The sequence below is a fragment of the Pollicipes pollicipes genome, unplaced genomic scaffold (genome assembly GCF_011947565.3).
Source record: "Pollicipes pollicipes isolate AB1234 unplaced genomic scaffold, Ppol_2.1 Scaffold_4881;HRSCAF=5763_pilon_pilon_pilon, whole genome shotgun sequence".
NCBI classification, from domain to species: Eukaryota; Metazoa; Arthropoda; class Thecostraca; order Pollicipedomorpha; family Pollicipedidae; genus Pollicipes; species Pollicipes pollicipes.
The window spans coordinates 36,909,086-36,921,266 of record NW_023596576.1 but is presented as its reverse complement, the minus strand read 5'-3'; positions in this window follow the sequence as shown (position 1 = coordinate 36,921,266).

The window sequence follows — 12,181 nt, the reverse complement described above, 5'->3', positions numbered from 1 at the left end:
CGTCAAAAGCACTGCGTCACCAGTGGCCATCTGCGCAGGCTCACACCCTGCGCGTCAAAAGCACTGCGTCACCAGTGGCCATCTGCGCAGGCTCACACCCTGCGCGTCAAAAGCACCGCGTCACCAGTGGCCATCTGCGCAAGCTCACACCCTGCGCGTCAAAAGCACTGCGTCACCAGTGGCCATCTGCGCAGTCTCACACCCTGCGCGTCAAAAGCACTGCGTCACCAGTGGCCATCTGCGCAGTCTCACACCCTGCTCGTCAAAAGCACCGCGTCACCAGTGGCTATCTGCGCAGGCTCACACCCTGCGCGTCAAAAGCACTGCGTCACCAGTGGCCATCTGCGCAGGCTCACACCCTGCGCGTCAAAAGCACTGCGTCACCAGTGGCCATCTGCGCAGTCTCACACCCTGCGCGTCAAAAGCACTGCGTCACCAGTGGCCATCTGCGCAGGCTCACACCCTGCGCGTCAAAAGCACCGCGTCACCAGTGGCTATCTGCGCAGTCTCACACCCTGCGCGTCAAAAGCACTGCGTCACCAGTGGCCATCTGCGCAATCTGTGGTGTCACCATCCTGTCCTCGCTCACGTATCTGTGGTGTCCTGCATGCGCTCATGTACAGCACCCATGAGTTACGCGCATTTGTGGCGAGGGAGCTCTGTCGTCATTGTCTTTTAAAATGAGCCTCTGCAATTGAGTTAACAAAACAAAATGGGCAACATAGGCAAGGTCCTACCCGCACTCTTGTAGACATTCAGAATGATGATATATTTAGCGTCATCGAGTTCACTGCCCTTAGCTATTCCTGCCCACAGTTCAACCAAGACCATACATCTACAAACTGTAGCCTCTCATACCTTAGACTCAACTCGCTTCATGCTTGCTCATCTCTATTGAGATCTGTGCTATAGTGCTTCCTCAAGCCAGCTCCGCCTGAGTGTGCGTTCTGCTCGAGTCGGTCAGCCCAGCCCTCTGTTGTCCTGGAGTCAATGGCAGCGAATGTGCCGAGTGACCCGGCAGTGCAGAGTCATTCACCGAATGACCGATCGGCCCCACATGAGTTGCAGACGGCGCACTGGTGAGCACGCCGCGGGCGGCCGGAGAGCTTCCGCGAGCAGCTCCGATCTCCGCCGTGCGCAGCGCGCGCCGCGCCGCGTCCGACCCCGCCACAGGCGATATCATCGGCGCTCGAGCGAACGTGACGACCGACCCGCCGATCTTGGGCTCCTACAGCCATGATTGAACGCTCAAGTGAGCTTAAGGGTATGCGACTGTAGCGGCCTTCAAGGGTATGCAGATGCTGGTTTTAGATGAAGGGAGATTTTGCTGCTGTGATCATGAATCCAATCCCACACAGATGTGTTTACGTTGAGTCTGAGACATCAGCACTAGTCGTTTGAGAGTCTTCAACGCAAGCCATCTAGGAGCGTTTTTGAATGTTATAGCCAGCCGTTATCAAAATAGAGCCCTCACTTCACATAGTTCTGCTGGCCGTCTTCACCTTGCGTATTCGAGCACCTGTGGGACTCAAAATTACGGGACAGACGAGATTCAAAGGCATTTGAAAGCTTTGGAAGAGACCAAAAATAGACATAAGTCAAGAAGGCAACCATCAAGTTTTTTGGAAACCGCTGAGCCGCCTTTTCTTCTGATGCTTGTAAGAGAGCTAGAGACGACAAATTTACCGGGCAAGTAGGCATGTATGTGAACTCACTTGCATCAAATCCTGAGAGCCCTAGGCTATGCCTCTCGTGTCGAATCAGACCCAGCAAGGTCAAACTCCAGATCGATGTCCGAAGTGATCTCATCGGACCTCATACAGCTCCCTCTAACATAAACGCCTCTTCTGAGCAAAAGGTCACTGGCGCTCAATTCAGGTCAGTGACCCTATTTGACCTTCATGGGGTGACGATGACCAAAGACCTGCGGGGCTGAAAGGATGATCGGGGTTGTCGTAGATCAATGACCTCATCTGACCTTCATGAAGTCCACGAAAGTTGTCTGTTGACGCATTTGGAATAATGCAATTTTAAATGAGCGTCAAGAGTTCATGCAATTGCTTGCAGCCATACCAGGTATTGACGCGGCTACACGGCGCCATTTAGGAGTTATTCCGGAAAAAACCTTCGGGGGCGGAGGTTCAAATGACCCCCTCCCTCCTCCCTCAACCAAGCGCGTGTTAAGAACACGTCAAGTCAGGTCCGGATAGACCGGCTAATTGGGTACAGCTTTTCTTTCCTTCCGGGCAACATGATCTGTGGTGACCACTGGTGACTGCGTCTTTAAACAGTGGATGGAAAATGCGTTAACATGGTGCAACAAAAATTGTGGAAAAAATCGGTTTGATTCTTATGAACTGACTTCGCATGAGCTTTGCCGGCAGCGTAGTGTGCTTTTGGTTCGTATGGATGACCTAATTGACCTGCAGTCAAACCAGGTGGTGCATGACAAGGAACAAACCTGAACGGGAAAGGAACCGGGAGTTATCTGTGAAAACAAACATCCAGGCGAGTGTTTTTTTGGCGTCATAGCTACGTAGCTTCATGCATCATTAATTCATTTTTGCTGAAATATTTTAAATTTACCAGCTGACAGGCGCTGCCAGCTTGATTCAATAACCAGGAACTACCCGGAAGTCATTCAAGATGTCGGAGAGAGAGGAGCTCGTTTCCCCAACCGCAGAAAGTCCCTGCTTAATGATCTTTTATCCTTCATCCTGGGGTTTATCCATGTTTTCAAGTACTTAGCCTCCTATATACAAATGACAAAATTCAAAATCACAGCCATCATAGGTAACCCCACCATTTTGACAGCCTTCTGCTGCGCTATAGACTCATGATCGCTGATCTCGACTCCCAGGGCAATCCCGACTCCCCGATCTCGACTCCAATTCCAAGATTGGATTTTCCTGACCACCTGATTATGCTCCGGACCGTAAACAATGCCCGAAATAGCGACGTTCAGTGACTCTTAGAGTCACGGGCACCCTTTCAGTCGACAAGTGCCCAGCTTTAATGGGGTTAAGTGGTTCGTTGCGCTGCCAAGAAGGTGCCAAAAGAGGCCGCATCACACTGTTGTTAGTATTTTCTGAGCCAAAACCAAGTCAGCAGATATCTTATGCCGTGGAGGGTTTTGTGTGTCTTCCACTAGCACACTTTTTATCAAATAAGGCTGTTATTTTATATATTAGGCATAGCTTTACAGTAGCTGCAACGATCGTCCGCTTCCTTCTAGCTTCACCGACAGACATACACGCTTTGCGGGAGCGTCCACAGATATGTTCTCGATAAACTGTTCAAAAGTGCCGCGGTCTGTCACTGCAACATTTGCTGATCAGTTTGTGCACGCTCGTTGGGAGTTGATTAACTGGGAGACGTTTGCCAAAAGGTGTCAGATTAGCCATATACCCTCAACATATCTTCCTGAGTGTTGTAGGGTCACAGTTGCCTGACATCTCCATACTACCTTCGTAAATGCAGGTGACTAACCGTCGTTTCTCTCGTCTTTCAATGTGACCATTTTAGCTTGAGCGGCCACGGACTGATGAAACGTTCCGCCGGTGATAAGCAAGCAGCCGGCACGCTATACTGCAAGACAATGGCGATGTTGTTCTAAAGCTGACTCGCACACCCGTGTATATTCGTCTTTAAGATTAAAACATGCATCTTTTTAATTAATAGGATCTTTCACTTGAGGCATTTGCTTATTAGTGACCACTTGCTTGGATCATAAGGCGCAATGGAAGGTTCCGCGAAGAAGCATCCGCGTTTGATGACTTTAACCAGACTGAATACTAATTAACTGGATGGGAACAAGATTCAGTGGCGCCCGAAGCAGGCTAAGAACGAAGCCGCCCGGGACACAGCGAGTTGTGTATATCCTTCCCCACTGATTAGTATGAATATCGTCAATATTTCTGCCATCGGTACTTGCTGGTATTCCGCTACCCACGGCGCGTGCCACGCCCGCCGCCGTTGACGCCAGTCGGCGGCAGCCGGGCAGACGGGCAGTTAGGTCAGCACCGCTGGGCTACAGCGGTACCGTCTGTTCCATCAGCGGAGGGCGGTTTGGTCCGCCCTCCTGGACTGCAGCGATGCCGTCTGTTCGGACAGCGGTGGGCAGTTTGGCTCCCACTCCTGGGCTGCAGCGATGCCGTCTGTTCGGACAGCGGCGGGCAGTTTGGCTCACACTCCTGGGCTGCAGCGATGCCATCTGTTCGGACAGCGGCGGGTGGTTTGGTCCGCGTTCCTGGGCTGCAGAGGTGCCGTCTGTCCGGACAGCGGCGGCCGCCTCGTTAGCGGCCGTGATCACCGGTTCGCAACGAGGCGATGCTCACGGCTGGCTGCGATCCGGCTCCGGCCGTCAGAGCAGCTCCCATCCCCAGCACCATGACTGGCAGGATGGGATGCAATGTGCAACGGCCGCTGATACGACCGCAGATAGACTGGGTCAGCCCGGAACAGCTAACAAGCTGTGTGGTTCTCAGATGAAACAAAACTGTTATAACCTGAAGCTTTTTACGCTTGCACGCAAATTTGAGCATCTAGCCAATACAGAAATGTCAATATGTGGTGCCATGATGCGCTGTCAACTTTCTATGTTACCTGAAGATGTTTTTTAGTGTAAAATCTGGCTCTAGAATTACGACATAATGAAAGCGTAAACTTATAATGATAAACGAATGGAGTATGAGCTGACATTCATAAACTTTAAACTTGCTCAATTCCTATAAAAAGAGCTGGACATATGCTGCCTTCGGTGATATCGGTATTTCAAGCCATTCATCAAAATCTCCTCTACCTAGTTCCGTATAGAGGCAGCTCTCCTTAACCCCTTTTGCGCGCAGTAATTTTTACACAAATCATATCCAACGGGTCAACTTCGCAGCCATAATCTGGAGCTACTGGAGTCAGTTTAGTCTTCTCGGGGCTCAAAATAATAACGGCAGCGTTTTGACACATTGACTTTGAAAGCGTGGAGCTAATGGCACACTCAATAGAGAAAAAGGACGGGAGAGCACCTGTGACAATGACAAATGTCAGACAATCGACACATCACCTTAATGTATTTCGGCACCCGTCTAGAGCATGTGAGCCGCTTGTGTGTCAGGGACGGATGTGGCAATGACCAGTTCAGCGGGTAAATTTTATCGTCAGTTAAGGCTGGCAATTTACTTGTGATACTTGCTTTGCAACAAGCAAAAACCCTCAAGGCAGTGCTAACTAATAATTTTACAGAAAATCCGGGTTGAAAAAGCAGCTTGAATACGCTCATAGTCGAGGTTATACCGACGGCTTATTAGGTCTCAGTGACTCAATCCCAAAAAGCGCGACCATTGCTAGTCTGGTATGTTACGCAAGGAGGTGGTGAGAACGCATCAGTGCGTTGTTTGTCCTTGCTGTTAGATGCATGAATGTAAAATACGGAGGCTAGTTTATTCATCGCAGAAAGTCCTCCGTCAACACATTTTGCGCCAGCGTGCACCACTCAGTTATCAAAGGAAGCACGACGCCACTTCTCATCTACCGGACTCTAGAACTCTTATCTGTTGTCAGATATGTGCAAAACGCATATCTGACATATGCAAAACACATTACTGCATGCTAATTTATTCGGCCATCCGACTTCCCTGGCAGCGCTTTTGTGCATGCTTAAATGCCCCTAAAATGTTATCATTGTCGGTCCATGGCAACACGATGCAAGATTATATGGCTGGAGATTACATGGCAAAAGGTTGTAAACAAAGGTAATGTATCAAAAGACCAGCACCGGATAAATATCAGCATTGCAAAACATCGCAGTGTATGAAGATTGAATGGACACCTTGGATGGCAAGATTGTGCGTGATAAGTCCCTATTGGATGAGGATGATAATGTAAACATATTGTGCGGGATAACGACCGTGCAGAGTAAAGGTCGCGATAAAGGCAAAAGTCAACGTGTGACCGATCGTGCGGGATAACGGTCGCGCAGCCAGCCTCATCTTCTAGGAACGAGGAAGGCCATCTACCGAGTATAATTTTTAGTCCGAAAAAGTAGGAAAAGGCATCATAGTTGTTAAGACATTGCGGCATTCATTGCTCTAAACTCATACGTAGAGTGTTGTCGACATCCGCAGTAGGTCACGGGCGAGCAAGGCTTGTTCATCAGGCGTTAATAATGATGAAACTGTAACGTTGTACATAGTTCACAGTACGGTTTGACTCTGGGCATAATCTAGTCGAACCAGGCTGGCCACACTTTTGTTTTTATTCTGTCTAATTATGGTTTGGTTTGATCCATTCGTGTTCATTTCTTTGACTGGTTCGGAGATGTAGAACTAGTGGGCCAAGCAAGAAGTGGTATAGCACCGCAGCCCGTTAGCCCAGAGGCGGTGGCTGGCCGCCAGGGCCGCCGCCCTACGGGAGGCTGCATTGCAGGCCCTCGAGCGGATCTGACAGCCAGAGCGAGTTTGCGGCGGGTGGCCGCTGTGCAGTCTCGACGTTGGGCACGCGGCGCCCTCGAAAATATCTGACAGTCAGGGGGACGCCGCGGCGGGTGGCCGCTGTGCAGTCTCGACGCGGGGCACGCGGCGCCCTCGAAAGTATCTGACATCAGGGGGGACGCCGCGGCGGATGGCCGCTGTGCAGGTCTCGACGCGGGGGCACGCGGCGCACTCGAGCGGGACTGACAGTCAGAGGGACTCCGCGGCGGGTGGGCCGCTGTTGCAGCCTCGACGTGAGGCACGCGGGCGCCCTCGAGCGGATCTGACAGTCAGAGCGAGTCCGCGACGGGTGGCCGCTGTGCAGTCTCGACGCGGGGCACTCGGCGATGCAGGCTCAAACGCGCCGATGCTGGTCAAGGGGGCGGGGACATCTGTTTTATATGTGCGTAGTCAGTGACTTGGAAAGGTGCAGGGTAGTATGTTAAAGATCCTAAACAACAGCGTTCATGTGACCTTAACAGCTGACAGCGACGAATTGACATGCAGTGGCGCGCCTCGTGCTATTCGCTGGCATGCGCCTCCTGTTTGTTATCCAGGCACAGCGTGACAGCAAGCTCAAGCAATCTATACAGCTTGTATAGGCCGCAGACAGCCTCCAATCATTTGTGGCCGCATAAACATAAAAACAGACAGATGGATGTGCACGAATGAATAAAAACTGAGCCCGAAGGAATTACGTTCCTTTGCATGTTATGAATGATCTCAGCAGGGTTAGATGTGCCATGAATTACACCAGAGTGAGGGAGGATTTCAATACTTCCAAAGCCTAGAGACAGATTCATCCACTGGTAAACGAAGCACTTTAATAGTTCCCGGTGAATTAAAGCACTCATTTAAAATGACGACCGAATTAAATGCGTCTAAAGTGTCGTGTTTCAGGGCATGGAGTGTTGATATGCTCGTCGAACACACAGTATTATATGTCGGGAAAAATCGCTTGCTTACAGGTATTCGTTGTTGGAATTTCCAGTTATCTGAGTTACTCTGTTATTCACACTTGCAAGGGTCGACCAGGCTTTCAACATAAATATAATCGATCACATTACCACGGCTGGAGTAAATTTGGATCCATGCTGTAAGAAATGCTTTCAAGTCAACCATCTTACGCCAGCTTTTGCCCGTTCGCCAATGGTACAATAGCCCTCCTGCTCTGTTCCGAGCCAGCCGGTACCGTGGCACTGTATGGCCACAGGTGGCCTGCCGCGGTCACCCCCATCGCACGTAATAACCGGTGAGCTCCCTGGCTACGATTGGTCCGTAGCGGACCCTCGCCACAGCTGCCCCACAGGAGACACTGGCTAAGTCTGGTCCAATCACGCCACTCAAATTTGACGGCAATCGGTCTTGAATGGACGCCGATCATAGCCGGCCTTCTATGAGCACTATGTTCACAACTGGCTCCCTCCCCTCCCCCCCCCCCCCCGCCCTCCCTTTCCACAGTGGATGCTGTTCACAGCTAGTGGAGATCTTTATGGATTGGGTAAGTCCATGGATACTCATATGGAATGGAGAACGGGCCGGGCTGGACACAGCTTTTGAGAAAGTCACGGGTACGGGTGTAGACAAAACGTTTACGAAATTTGGGGTAGATGCTTAAAAGAATGCTACGGAATGTTACGTACGTATGCGTTACTTCCAATCACGATCACAGCCAGCCACAAGCACACTACTTTGTGTTAAGGAGTGCGAACCAGAGGTTAAAGGGTGGGCACAGCTGATAACAAATGGATTGGAGGGTGGAATGGACACGGTCCCATAGACAACGTGTGAATTGGCCAAAGGAAATCCCCTCCGTGAAGACATCGGAGAGCTAATTCACCATGGTCCAGCCGGTTAGCTATCCACATATTCAGTGATCACTGTCGGCTTACCAAACTCAGACGCACTTACGCTGCAACTGCTCCGGCTCCGGTGGACCCACGCACGCTGCGACTGCTCCGGCTCCGGTGGACCCACGCACGCTGCGACTGCTCCGGCTCCGGTGGACCCACGCACGCTGCGACTGCTCCGGCTCCGGTGGACCCACGCACGTTGCGACTGCTCCGGCTCCGGTGGACCCACGCGCGCTGCGACTGCTCCGGCTCCAATGAACCCACGCACGCTGCGACTGCTCCGGCTCCGGTGGACCCACGCACGCTGCAACTGCTCCGGCTCCGGTGGACCCACGCGCGCTGCAACTGCTCCGGCTCCGGTGGACCCACGCACGCTGCGACTGCTCCGGCTCCGGTGGACCCACGCGCGCTGCGACTGCTCCGGCTTCGGTGGACCCACACACGCTGCAATTGCTCCGATCCCGGTGGCCGCTCGGCGCACTGCCACTGCCGCGTCTCCAGCCTGCCAATGGTAGGCGATGTTCCGCTGCGGCAGGCGACTGCAGCGCCATCTGTGGCGGCCGGGTCGGGACCGCCCAGAGTGGACTGACGTTCCCGCAGGCTATACTGAGGTCGTAAACCCAAGTCTATGCCTCATTGGGCATCGGCTGAGTTCGGTGTCCTGAGATGGAACCACCCGCCCGATACACCGTGACCAGCGCACGCCCCTCCCCCACACTCCAACCCCGCAGGCCGGCGGCCCACGGCCAGGCCGGCAGCCTGGTCTCGTCCGACCCAGACGGCGCCAGCAGGTCGGACGGGCAAAAGGCGGCATTTTGTGCTTGGTTTGAGATCATTTTCTGCTATTATGTCGCATTCATGTGAGCGGCGCGCTTAAAATAAAGATGAAAACGCCGAGCACGATGGGAAGAAAATTGCATGAAAATCGTCAAATAAAGGAAGGTGGTATTTTAATCGAGTGGTCCGCTGGGAATTTCAGCTCATAAAATGATGATACACGACTTCCGTTCATGTGCGCGGTAACTGTGGAACGGTTGATGATGCTAGTCAGCACTTTCGCATGGTACGCATCGGTGTTCACTACACCACCGTTTGCACCCACGGACTGCATGACCGCAGGCTGTCATGATACTGACCTAGATGACCCCATTGAACTCCGACATGAGCTTCACATTACATCATGTAGCGGTATGCATCAAAGAAGTCGCCAGTGTTGTCAGGAACATACACTGCAGATGTATGCCAGAAGCGCATCAGCACCTATTCTCGCCTTCGGACGCTGGCTGCGTTGTTGACATGGTCAACCTGTAACCTGATAGTCTTCCAGGCGATTTTCTTCTTTGCTTTAAGCGACGCGCTAGGGTTTCATTTGCAGGCAGATTTGAAGTATATAGATCTGCCAATCCGCTCCGGTAATATTGACGAAGCAGTAGTGAGGGCGGATCCCATCACGCCCTCTCCACCGCATCTCTTCACTCAGCGGGCTAGAAGTCTGATGGGAGCAGCCCAAGACGGACCTTGTCGGCCCGCGAGGGAGAAAAACTAAAGCTCCGTCGTAACATTTTAGCCAAGACTCGGCAGAACTTTTGAAAAGCTTCACAGTGAAACGGTGCTTTTTCAGCAAAACTTTCTTGCAGCTAGCGGGCTCTCAACGCGCACTTAAATGTAGTGTGCTACATTTGAATGGGGTTTTGAACTGAAATAGCCGCATTGAATATCATTCGGCGCAGTTCACAGCCCTGCCCTTCTAGCGACCTGAGGGCTTCTAGTTTTTGAGCTACTCGCCGCGAAGATGTGCGGACTATTTCGGGGGATTATTTCAAGGCCACTCAGGTATCCATGACGCCCTAATAACGCCACGCAAATCTTGCTATTTCGCTAGCCATGCGGTCATCAAAGTCAATACAAATATAATTGTCGAGTCGGTCATACCTGGCGTTCGTGAGCACGATTTCCAGATACAGCGACCGTCAATTAGCCCTTCATCAGTGTTGTGCAAGGTACGATGACGCAATCAAACCATAACGTGAAAAGGAGCATATTTACTAAACAGAGAAATTGTGTTGTCCAGAGCCATCTTGTCACCTTAAAGGTATACCAATAATTATAAAAGAGCCTATGTGTTTGATGATTGCTTGCCATGCCATGTCTGATGATTGCTTCAATATCTGCAAATGTGGAACACTACCTTCAATATGAGGCAGGACGTCCTTTGTGGTCCTTAATGTCGTTAAACAAATCTTTACGCCACACCCCCCAAGGCTCTAAACTCCCATCTTGTGACAAAATGCACAACACATTGGAAATTTGGCCGTTCTCCACAGCTGAGGCGCACGTATAGCCACACCAGTACTCCATCTGTCACGGCCAACTGCTGTTGTAAAACGCAAACATGGAACCAAACGGCCATTTCAACAATAAAGCTAGACACAAATAGAAGGGTCTCTGAGTTCGCGGGCTCGGACGCTCTCTCAGAATTGGCAAATGTCATGCGGTGCGGCAGGGTATTCTTTTTCGAGTTGTAAAAATGTGACGCTCATAAAGTTGAATAAATCCAATTTCATCGGCGTTTTATGGGTCGTCTGGACAGGCGTCGCCGACACGCTTCATATCAGAGAAGAGGCGGCAGATCCTAGGCCTTGACAGGGACCGCCGACACACCATACGTCCGAGAGACGGCAGATGCTGCGCCCGGAGATGGACCACCGCCACACCGCACGACCAAGGAGAGACGATGGACCCTGTTTCTGGAAAGGGACCACCGCCACACCGCACGCCCAAGGAGAGACGATGGACCCCCCCCCCCCCCCCCCCCTGCGTCTGGAGAGGGACCACCGCCACACCGCACGCCCAAGGAGAGACGATGGACCCTGTTTCTGGAGAGGGACCACTGCCACACCGCACGCCCAGGGAGAGACGATGGACCCTGTTTCTGGAGAGGGACCACCGCCACACCGCACGCCCAAGGAGAGAAGATAGACCCACCCTGCGTCTGGAGAGGGACCACCGCCACACCGCACGCCCAAGGAGAGACGATGGATCCGGTGTCTGGAGAGGGACCACCACCATCTCGCACGCCCAGGGAGAGGCGGCGGACCCTCTGTTTGGAAATGGACCGGCGCCACCTCGCACGCCCAAGAGAGGCGGCGGATCTTCTGTCTGGAGAGCGACCACCGCCTCGCGAAATGATGCGCTCAATGATGTTAGATTCGTGGGAGTTCTGTGTAAACCAAACACGCCAGAACGTTTATTCTGTTTCCACTTTTGTAGTCACCACGCTATATTAGCTTACGGGCCCGCGCTGGGTCCGGACTAAGTGCCCACTGACCTGGGCTGAGCCCAGACTAGATGTCAACCGCCCAGGGAGAGTGTTCAATGTCCACTAAGTGACCACTAACCTACGCTGGGCCCAGAATAGATGTCGACCGGCCAGGGAGAGTGTCCGCTGTCCACTAAGTGTCTACTAGCCTGGGCTGGGCACGGGGTCCGGACCAAATGTCCACTGGTCTGGGCTGGGCCCGGACTAAAGCTCGATTAATCTGGGCTGAACCCGCAATAAACGTCCACTGGTCTGGCCTGAGCCCAGAGTTGGGACAAAATATTCACTGGCCTGGGCCGGGCCTCGACCATATGTCCATTAGTCTGAGCTGGGCCGAGCTGGAGTTTGATGACCCCGCGGCGAGTACTTTGGTACAGTGCATCTTACCCGGAACACTAGTTATCGTTTGAAAAGTTAAGGATTTTGTTCAGGGGCAAGCTCAGTAACGATGCATATCTAAGCAGCCAGGGAGTGTTTCCATCGACTTAGCTGCTCGCTTTTCTACCTGAATATTTGTCAAATTTACCCATTTTCACATCTTTCGG